The sequence below is a fragment of the Carettochelys insculpta genome, chromosome 1, assembly GCF_033958435.1.
Source record: "Carettochelys insculpta isolate YL-2023 chromosome 1, ASM3395843v1, whole genome shotgun sequence".
NCBI lineage: Eukaryota > Metazoa > Chordata > Testudines > Carettochelyidae > Carettochelys > Carettochelys insculpta.
This window is the reverse complement of record NC_134137.1, coordinates 347,101,401-347,111,846: the sequence shown is the minus strand read 5'-3', so window position 1 is coordinate 347,111,846 and position 10,446 is coordinate 347,101,401. Positions and strand designations below refer to the sequence as shown.

Sequence of the window (10,446 nt, the reverse complement as noted above, 5' to 3'; positions counted from 1 at the left end):
TTACTCCATGAGTAGCTCCAACAAGGTACTTCCCACTATTCCTGCAATATAGTATTATCCAACAAGAGAAAGGATTGCGGAATCTGGCTCACAGTAAGGTTTTGCTTTATTTTGTATCAAGCAGAGTGTATCATAACTGTTGACCATAGTCTCCGACTGGCATTGTTTTCTCTGTTAGAACAGTAGGAGGGAACCAAATAAAAAGTTGAGGGCAGTTCACGTTAAATGCTGAGCCACCATTGCCCGCAGATTTGAATCTCAGATCTGTTAGCTCAAGCTTTTCAGCTGATGTGAACTGCCATGGCAGGCTCACTTGTTCAGAGACATTTCTCAGCATACCTGGGACTCAAGTTATTTAGTGATTTATAACTCATAGTCTAGACTTTGAATTATACCTGGAAGAAAACAGAGAGTCCAAGTAGTTTTCAGAGAAGAGGTCTACTATGCTGTAAGTGGCTAACTCTGCCAAACAGGTGAGTAGCTGCCTTCTTTCTGCTGTAATTTCCAAGTGGTCTTTGAATGTGGATCCAAACAGAACGCATCATCATAATGAAGTCAGGGAAACATGAATCATAATGGTAAGATCATCTCTGAGTAAATGTCTGAGCAGAGTCGGTTGTAAAGTTATGATTTGGGTGGCTGATGCCACTTGTACTTCCCGGTGTCACTGAGGATCCAACAGCACCCCAAATTAAAAGGATTTTAAAGGAAAGACAGTTGGGAAGGACAATTACCCCACTTTTTCTTGACACACCATCCCCAGCCAGTCCAAACTAAGCTTCTGCCAGCTTGCCTTTACTGAAGTCGTGGTCTTCACCAGGCCCCAGGAAAGCAAGGATGCTACATTCTGTGGGTTTGACAGAAAAAAGGCATAGAGCTGTGTGCCATATGCATCTTTAGAGAATTACATCCCATTTTTTAAAAAAATAATTTCTCAGCATGACATACAGGAGAGTCAGTCATATAAGCCTGGCAGAACATGCCTGAGAGCTGTTTGCAGGCTGTTGATCAGAATCATATTCCCTGATCTCTTGGAGACAAGCCCTGTTCCCATTTGAAATCAAAAGGAGTTTTGCTGTTGAGTTGAATGAGAAGAGGCTTTGACAGTTGGAGAGGAAAGAACAATACCACTCAGCAGCAGTGTTGCTTAGCGCTGGTATCAAAGGCTGCTGACTCACTTGGGAAAGTCAGCAGACATCTGATCTTTGTCTATGGCAAAGAGGAGATCAGCGATCAATGAGCCTAGACCAGGCTCTGTACCATATCCAACTCACAACTCCATTTGCAAATGATCAAGGAAATATGAAACCTTCAGATTACTCTAAATTTGTATAGCTACTACCTTCTTATGTACCTTTAAAACAGGGAGATTAGAGGCAGAGTGATAACCTGGTCACACTGAAATGGTTTCTTGAGGAGGAATTTAACTGCCGTTTATTTGGGGGAAGAAGGTATGTGGTGTTCCCACAGCAGGGATGAACTAATCCCACCCAACGTTGTATCTAATATCCCCAGATTGGGCATGCTGGGTCAGATCTTCAGGTTATAAACTAATGTCCTTTCTGAACCTCCATAGCACTGGCGGAAACTGGCCAGATTACCAGAGAAGATCCATTTGTCTCCTCAGTCACAGTTGTGTGGATGTTGGTGAGGAGGCTGCTTGTTTTAATGATTAGACAAAGTGGAATGCAGAAGGTAGACAGTTTTTTGACTGGCCTGTTGTACTCCCTGGGGTAATTAACTACCAAGGAGTAGGTTTTGTTTAGTTCTTCTATAGGATGGCTTTCACATATCCTAATTAAACATATCTCTAGCCTGTTACCAATAGTATTGTAGATAATTAAAATAATAAGAAATGTACAAGCAGATGGTAAGATGGAGCCTATCAAGCAAAAATCTCACTTAGTAACTGTGCAGAGCCAACCTGTCCCAGCACCTTCTGGTCCCAGTGCTATTGAAGAGCAGAGTTGCTTAAATACACCTTCAGCAAGTGCAGCCTAGCATGATAGGTTGCTGGAAAGGAGAATGAGATATCTGAGCTGTAACTGTAGCTAACTACTGCGTGTATAAAAGAAGATAAAGGGAGGCTCTTGTGCTATGTTCTGTGACCATCAACACACAAACCTCAGGGTCTCCATACCTACTTAACTACAGTACCAGTCACACCAATTAGTAGTCATTCAGATAGCTAATTCAGTTACCAAGTTCCATGAAGTGATGCTCAAATTTATGACGTCGTTGTACCAAATCAAACGCTTCCACAGTGGTGCACAGTAAGTCTGATCTGGTGGCTTGGCTTGCTCTTGTTGCGCCATGCCCTCAATTGAATGGGCTTCCCATTGTCCCATGCTCAGCCATGATTTAACATATGCAATGGGATTCTACTCTGAGTAGGGAGGTCCAACAACTGAAATAAACCTGGATCTGCAAAATGACAAATGGTCAGTGCAGTCTATTTATCTATGATTATGTTGTTCATAACTCTGAAGCCTTGCATGCAGTCGGCATTACTTGCTGCAAGAATGTCTACAGCGAGGAGTAATTTATTTAATTTCTCAGGAACAGGATGTGCTGCACAAGACATATATTCCAGAAATCTCAGGTGTGTTTCATGGTGACTTGACCTTCAGAGTTTCACACATTGCACAAATTTCAGTTTCTCTGATCCATGGATTTTCTGCATGTCATTGCCATGTTTCAGGTTTCAAAACAGATTCATGCTCAGTTAGGGTTTGATGAGCAGTTACACTGCTTTCTACTGTGCTTTGATGATTCTCGTTAGCTGTGGTGGTGAATAATTTGCATCTCACATTGTCAACAATTGCCTGAATGAATTGTGATGAATTAGTTGTTAATATGTTCTTAGGCAATGCACTGTTTACTCTAACTCAATGAAATCCAAAGAAAATGCTGCAGGATTCATAACACCATCAAAATTGGCTTTTAAAAAAATTATAATAATAGATTTTTGAACAAGAGTAGTAAATTCATCAACTAGTACAGTGATCCTGGAAGGGGTCTCAATTATGTGGGAGACTATTCTTTTTCTTCATTTCTATGGAGAGGCATGCTCTGTGGCAGTGTTTCTCAATCAGGGGTGTTTGTGTACCATTGGGGGGATGCCAGGGCTTTCCAGGGGATACATCAACTCATCTAGATATTTGCCTAGTTTTACAGCAGGCTACATAAGAATGCTGGTGAAGTCAGTACAATCTAAAAATTCATTTAAACAGTAATTGTTTCTACTTCTTCATATGCATTAAGCTGAAATGTAAGTGCAATATTTCTATTCCAATTCATTTATTTGATGATAAGATGGTAGGAAGTCAGCAAGTTTTCAGTAGAACTCTTCTGTGATATTTTCGCATGTTTTTGTAAGTGAGTATTTTTTAAGTGAGGTATAACTTCATGATATGCAAAATAAATCTGACTCCTGAAACAGGGTACAGTAAGGTTGAATGGTCCTTGTTTCAAGACCTCAGATTACGTTAGGACCATTTTTCTCAACTGGTGGTACGCATACCCCTAGGGGGACATGAGAGAAGTTTGGTAGTACTTATTATTTTTTGAAAAAGGGGAATTTATTTAAAAATTGAGAAACACTGCTGTATGAGATCACCACAGACAGTTCCACTTTGAAGCAATCACCCCATCTTCACCCTATTCGCTTGTTGGAAGTCAGTCAGGCTTTTGTGGTCAGTATGTGACCAATTCATTTTCACAAAGTAGTAAGCTGTCCTGAACATATGAACAGTGGTTTTGAATGCTGCTTCTTCATTTTTTTCATTAATGTTTATCAGGATGGTTTTCTTAGCTGTTTCTAGAATTTTTGCAGTTTCAGTTGTCAGCAGCTGCATTTTTGTATTCATTAATTTTTTCAAAGTGATGTGAGCAGTTTCTTTTACTCAAAAGATGAAATCTGGCATTCAGCCCATTGCGGAGTGATATTTATCCTCAAGCAGAAAAAAGCTTTACATCGGAGATGTGTTTACATGTTTTACACTCTAACTTTCCAATGGAAGCAAACAACCAATCTTTTTGCCTTTGGAATTCGTCAAACTGAACTCTCGACCTCACAGTTGGGCATTGCTCTTCAGTGTTTCTCTTACCGCATGATTCAGCAGAGGTCCTGCTCTCCTCAGGCTGTAAATCTGGCCCTTCTGGGGCTTCATGAGGTGCTGGTGACTCATTTGGTTTTATTTATTTATTTTTCCGTGTTTGAGCCTCTATTTTATGTTTGAACATTTTTATTAACTGTTGCACTGGTGTTGAGATTGACCCCTATTAACCACTATAGCTAGCTAAATTTGGTTTCTTAATTTGACAGTATTCGATTTCACTGTCTACTCTTTTTTTTTCTTTTTCTTTTTGTGCCATCCAACAGCTGTGTAGATGCATTACCGTGACAATTAGGATTCTAAATTAAGTGTAACTTACACTCAGAGGACACACATAATGTAGGCTATGTCTTACTTGTTTCCTATGCAGCCACATATGACACTCCTAAATAATGAATTTGATAAACTGTGTATCTGTAATATAGTTCCATAAACATGGCCACCAGACTTGTCTAGAAAATCTAAAGAATGAACTTTGAACATGTGTGTGTGTTTGCGTATATAAAGATAGCAATTAAATTTGCATATTTAATCCTCCAGAGTGAGGCACCCTTGCAATTCAAAAACAACATGGGGCACAAATGATTATTTTAACTGATATCCTCTTTAAGGGTAGTAGACAAGTTAGCTTTATTGCCATACCTTAGCCAATGCTATTGCAACTAGACTTCCTAGAGCCTATAAGGAGGTTCACAAAAAAACAAAAAAATCTCCAGGCCATGTTACTTTCTGTAGAGAGGAAAATAAACTAAAGAAATATTTCAAAAATATACAGATCAGATAAACATAACAATAACATCAAAATGTAAAGGAGCCTTGCCTCTCAAGAAAACTATTTTTCATCTTAGTTTTCATTGGAAAAGGTTTGAAGTAATAAAAGGATATATTTTAAAAAATTCAAGCAAAATAAAAATAATATATAAAGAAGGGGTGTTCTCGATGAGGCAAAGACACGGGAGTGTGGAAACAGCAGTACAGAGAACAGTTTTTTATTTACTGTGGCACAAGCGTTATACAGCCACACAGTGGGGGCAAGGGCTGTTATGCTGTCATCTGCTCTCTCTCACACTCAGTCCCAACTCCAAAACTAAACTTCAAATGTGGCTGCTGTCTCTGCCTCATGCACAAATATTCTCAATGTTGATCCAACCACATTTTGATTACAGGTTGAAGCCCTCTAATCTGGTACTCTCAGGATGTGAATGGTGACAAATGAATTTGTGGGACCACAAGAGGTTAATACTCTCCAGCACATTACCAGCTCTCCCTCTGCTTACTGGGTTCTTAGAAGACATTCAGGGATACATTACGGCTACATAACAGCACAGAACACTGAGAACCAGGACTGGTGGCTGACGAACTTTATTGGACCACCGGAAACTTGGCGACACCCATGATAAGTGATCAGCTTGCTAATTAAAATCATGCTGGATTACGGATGTTGCTGGGAGACAGGCAGATCATACAGGGTTACTGAACAGTCCTGCATTGGCAGTTCCTCTGGTGCAGCTGTACTCCCCCAGCCCTGTTCTCTAGTGGGCTGCTGAAGTAAACTCTCATATCTGGCATTCTATGGTCCGGAATTCTCAAATAACCAGCATTTTACCCATAAGTAAATTTTAGTTACATTTTCCATAAGTGCAGTGTAGTCAAAGTAAATGCAAATAAATACAGCAAATACGATGTAAGTTTACAATGTACAGTACTACTGTTATTGGTGAATAAAGTATTCTGCATACATAAGGGTAGGCGTGATACAGACATGCTAGAGGACCCGCTGCCTGGTGGCTCTATGTTTGCTGCTCCTGTCTCCTTCTGATATGGAGTGCTGGTTATGAATATCTAGCTGGTATGGTGTACTTGCAATTCTGGGTGAACCCCTCCCCATCCGCCCACATCCAATTTATATGAAAGATAATGGGGTGGTGGAAAGATACTTGAACATATATAGTAAATTAGAAAGGCAGAAGTGACCCTGTCTTTTTATAACCTCAACATGATACAAATGGGGTGTTTTGTTTTTAAAAAAACAGTTACATGGTGTGCCAGTGAGTCTTGCATTTAAAATCTATTAATTGAATACAAAATTTAGCTATTTTTACTAAAAACAGACAGCCACTTATTTTCCTGAACCTTAATTAATTGTTTGCTGTTGCTTTTTTAAAAATTTAATGTACAAATTAATAAAAATCCACTAAAATGTCACAACCACAATCTCTGGGTAAAGGCACTTGTTGGAACTTTTAGCTTTTCGAATCGATCATAGCATTTATGGCTCTGCTATAACTAGCACTGTGACATACATATTACAGCTGTTAATTTAACTGCACTTCTTTTTTGAAAGGGGAATATATTTATGAAATGGATCTTTTGAGCTCTCTTTTATGTAATTGGATTGTTTTGTTTTATTTTTAGCTCTGATAGTTATAGTATCCAACTTCTCTTTTGCTGGTTAAAGGCCAAGGAACTCTTCAACAAAACAGTGCTTACATTGATCAAATACTTTGTTCCCATGATTTTTTTCCCCTTACAGGGAAGAATAATCTGCATGAGTGACTTGAAATTGTACTGGGTAGGAGGTATATGGGCTAAGAAGTTGTCCTTGAATTTAGACACAATTCAGATGTGGTCACAAGTTTTGAGTGTATGTAGAAAACTGTGCTGTCTCATTAAGAACAAATAATCATACCACATGTATTTACTAGGCTACTTTATTCTAAAAAATTTAAAGCAACAGATTTGCCTAAGGCACTTCTGCAGGAAGATGGATATATGCAAGTTTTGACAAGCTGTCTCTACCCAAGATATACCTCTAAAATAGCTCCTCAATAAATTTGTTTTTTTTTCCTTCTTGCAAAAATGTGTATTGTTCTTCAAATGGTATCCAGCTATTTATTGTTACTTTTCTTAGATAAAGGGGATGATGATCTTTAGAGTCCCATCTGAAATTGAAGAATGCAGTGCACACACAGCTGTGCATGAGGCATCAAATTATTTAATATTGAATAAAACTGGGGACAGATCAGGGATGAAGCCATGTGCTGATCTTAGTTCTTGTGTATGAAAATTTGAGCACTTTGGAGGATTTAGTGAGATGGATGGAATCTGTCAAGTGTACAGACAACAGAAAAGAGTAACAAAATGCTAATATAGTTGGGAGAGCATGGAAGTATTCAGAACATTAGGAGCTTGAGGAAAGTCATGCTAGGGCAAGCTAGGAGCAGCTCTTTTGACACTACTGAAATGCATTAACAATTTCTTTCTTCACTCTGATTTACCCCAGTTCGAACAGTTTAAAACTCATTAAGGAGTTGTTAATACATATCATCAGGGCTGACACTGTAGACTAGATTCATAGGTCAGCTCTGCTCTGGCTCTTGGAGTAGACCCTTCATAGAATAGAATCATTGAATCAGATGGCTGGAAGGGACCTCAGGAGGTCATCAAGTCCAGCCCCCTGCATCAAGCAGGATCAACTCCCACTAAGTCATCCCAGCCAGGACCTTGTCAAGCTGTGACTTAAAAACCTCGAGGGATGGAGAATCCACCACCTCTCTAGGAAGTGCATTCCAATACTTCACCACTCTCCTGGGGCTCTGCGAAGAGCTGCAGCAAGGGGCAGCGGATGAAATTTCATGCCACACTTGAACAGTTCTTGTGGCATACCAGTGTGCTGCAGCACACTGGTTGAAAGCCACTGCTCTAGGCTAATAATCAATTCAGAAACTGACAGTATGTATCTGGGGTTGGCAAATGCCTATTAAATGGTTTCCTGTTCTGCTAATTGGTCTGGTACAGTTTTTCACTAGGTCCTCACCAGAGAAAGTGGAGCAACAAAAGATTAATATCAAGAGGTGGATGGATGTTAAGACCCAATGGTGTCCAAATTTTTGGATATCCTACTTAGTTACGTATTCTGCATGTGGGTAAGGATGGCCCTGCATTAGCAGGCAGAAGGCACAGGTGGTGGCTGACCAGAGGACTCTGCAGGAGCAGGGGGCAGTTGTGCAGTCAGTGGCTGCTTTTCTCTAGCTGCCATCCCCTGTGCCTCTGGAATCCTCCGGCCTGCGCCTGCATCGCTTGCTGCCACCTTGTGAGTGGGAGGTGAGTGCAGCCCCAGAAAGTTGGTGAGGGAGGATGGTGCTGGCTGCAGGAGCTGGGTCAGAGATTGTGAGTGCTCAGGAGTCCCCTTCAGAATTGCCATCTACCTCCTGATTCTCTAATTAAACCTGCCTTTCCTCAAGCACCTGCACTCAAGGTTAAATAAAAAATATTTCTATTATTTTTCATTGCAAATATATAGTATTTCAGCTACATTATGGGTAGGGCGACCATATCTCCCTGCTCCAAATATGGGACAGGGACATATGGAGGGAGGGGTGGCTCTTCCCAGCTTCACCAAGCCCTGGAGAGCTGGGAAGGTGGCGGGAACCCCTGGCCCTCCCTGAGCCCAGGGAAGCGGCAGCTTCCAGGGCTCTGTGGGAGCCCTGTGGAAGCGGCAGCCCCCAGCGCTATCTGAGCTCCAGGGAAGTGGCAGCCACCAACCCTCACCCAGATTCTAGGGAAGCAGGAGCCCCCAGCACTCCCAAGGAGGCACAGGGAAACGGCAGCTGCCAGCCCTCCTGGGGAAGCAGTAGGGACGCAGCAGCCACCCACGGCTCTCCCTGCTTCCCCAAGGTTTGAGGGAAGTGCTCTCCAGCCAGTGCACATGCAGCTGCTGGCAGAAAAGGTCAGCAGAGGAGCGGGGGGAATACGGGACAATTAGTCCCTTTTAAAAAATACGTTGGGATGGTCCCACCAAATACACGATGGATGGGCACTCTAATTATGGGATCAGTAGGCTTGTGCGGCCTCACCTTGGAAGCTTACCACGATATAGCCCTGTCCCTATCTCGTCTGCTATTCCATGCTTCTGAGGGGGTCCTAAGGATATAGTCTTAGCTTGCTTTCTGTTTTATCTGCTGCGGAAGGATTGGCTCTGGATGGATGACTTTTGAGGCATCTTTGCTTAGCGCCAGCCCTTTATGTAGCATAATGGGGACAGAAGGATATTGCCCTAAAAGAATGTGAGGAATAAAGTGTTATAATTGCCTGAAAATGTTCTTTTTAAAACCGAATTGTCTTCTCTGTGCTGCGAGACCCCTTTTCATATAATTTCAAAGCCAAATTCTGCCCTCGTGTCCATCTGTGCATCTTCCACTGATTAGTAGAATTGTGTGCACACTACTGGGTTGAATGTAACAGTTTTAGCAATGGAAAAAGGCTTCTTAAGAAGAATCTCTTGTATTTTTAACTTTCATAACAGTTTGAGATTGTCAAATAATAGGCTCAAATAGAATTACTTAATCCAAGATTAATGTAGCACTGTATAGAATACGGAAAGAAAATATATTTTAACACCCCTTGCAGATAGTGAAGAGAAGGTAATTTGGACCTTTTCTCTTGATTTTGTGTAATGATGAGGGTGTTCTTTCCCAATCTAAGTTCCAAGCCATCGGTCTCCCAAACTTCCCTCATTCCCACAGTTAATTTCACTGTTTCCTGTTTTAGACATTTTCATTTTACCTAGTCACTTACAGAATTTCTTTTGTAGTATCGTTAGCTTATGTGATTAATAAATTAAATGGAATTCTAATCTGGTCATCATTACGGACCGCTATGACTGGCAGCTCTTAATGAGTCAAAAAAATCATCTTTGAATGTATCATTATTTCTGACATTACAGAAGACATCTACAATAATAAGTATCTCTTGTCAATCACAGAATGTAATTAGTTCATAGGCATCCCTTACAAATCACCTAGTCTTCTTTACAACACACTTCTTTTAGTTTGAGGGTCTTTTTCTTATATATCTAGATACCCACAGACTTGAAGGTACTAGCAATAGTGAGGTACAGCCCAATACTCAAAACACATGAAATTCCTGAATACAGCTCATCCACAGGCTAAGAACCATCTAGGCTTTAAAGCTCAAACACACTCTTTGCTAATACCTTGAAGATTCTAGGAAAAGAGTTAATATGGAAATGAATTTAATACATAAGAAAATAAAGGGGAATAAAAGGGTTAACATCTACTAACAAACCCATACAAGATGGGTTTGATTCCATGAAAGTGATTGGCATTCAAAGGGGCACATATCCCACTTTGATCTCTCAATAGCTTTTATTAAGAGACATAATCTCATTCCAGGTTAGGAATATGTAACCTATGATAATCCTAAATCTTGTGTATTTCACCAGGAGAATTACAGTACTGTGACAATTTATCTTATTGTCTTTTTTATGTGTTACAGAAGCTCAATGTCTCTGGCCCTAATTTCAAAG

The 10,446-nt window shown here is 40.5% G+C and overlaps 2 pseudogenes; both read right to left on the bottom strand.

Moving 5' to 3' along the window:
* Positions 1-2,180: 2,180 nt before the first annotated feature.
* LOC142004822 (uncharacterized) lies at positions 2,181-3,498 on the bottom strand (annotated as a pseudogene).
* An 83-nt stretch (positions 3,499-3,581) lies between these two features.
* Positions 3,582-10,446, bottom strand: part of LOC142004706 (uncharacterized) — a 63,694-nt pseudogene continuing 56,829 nt past the window's right edge.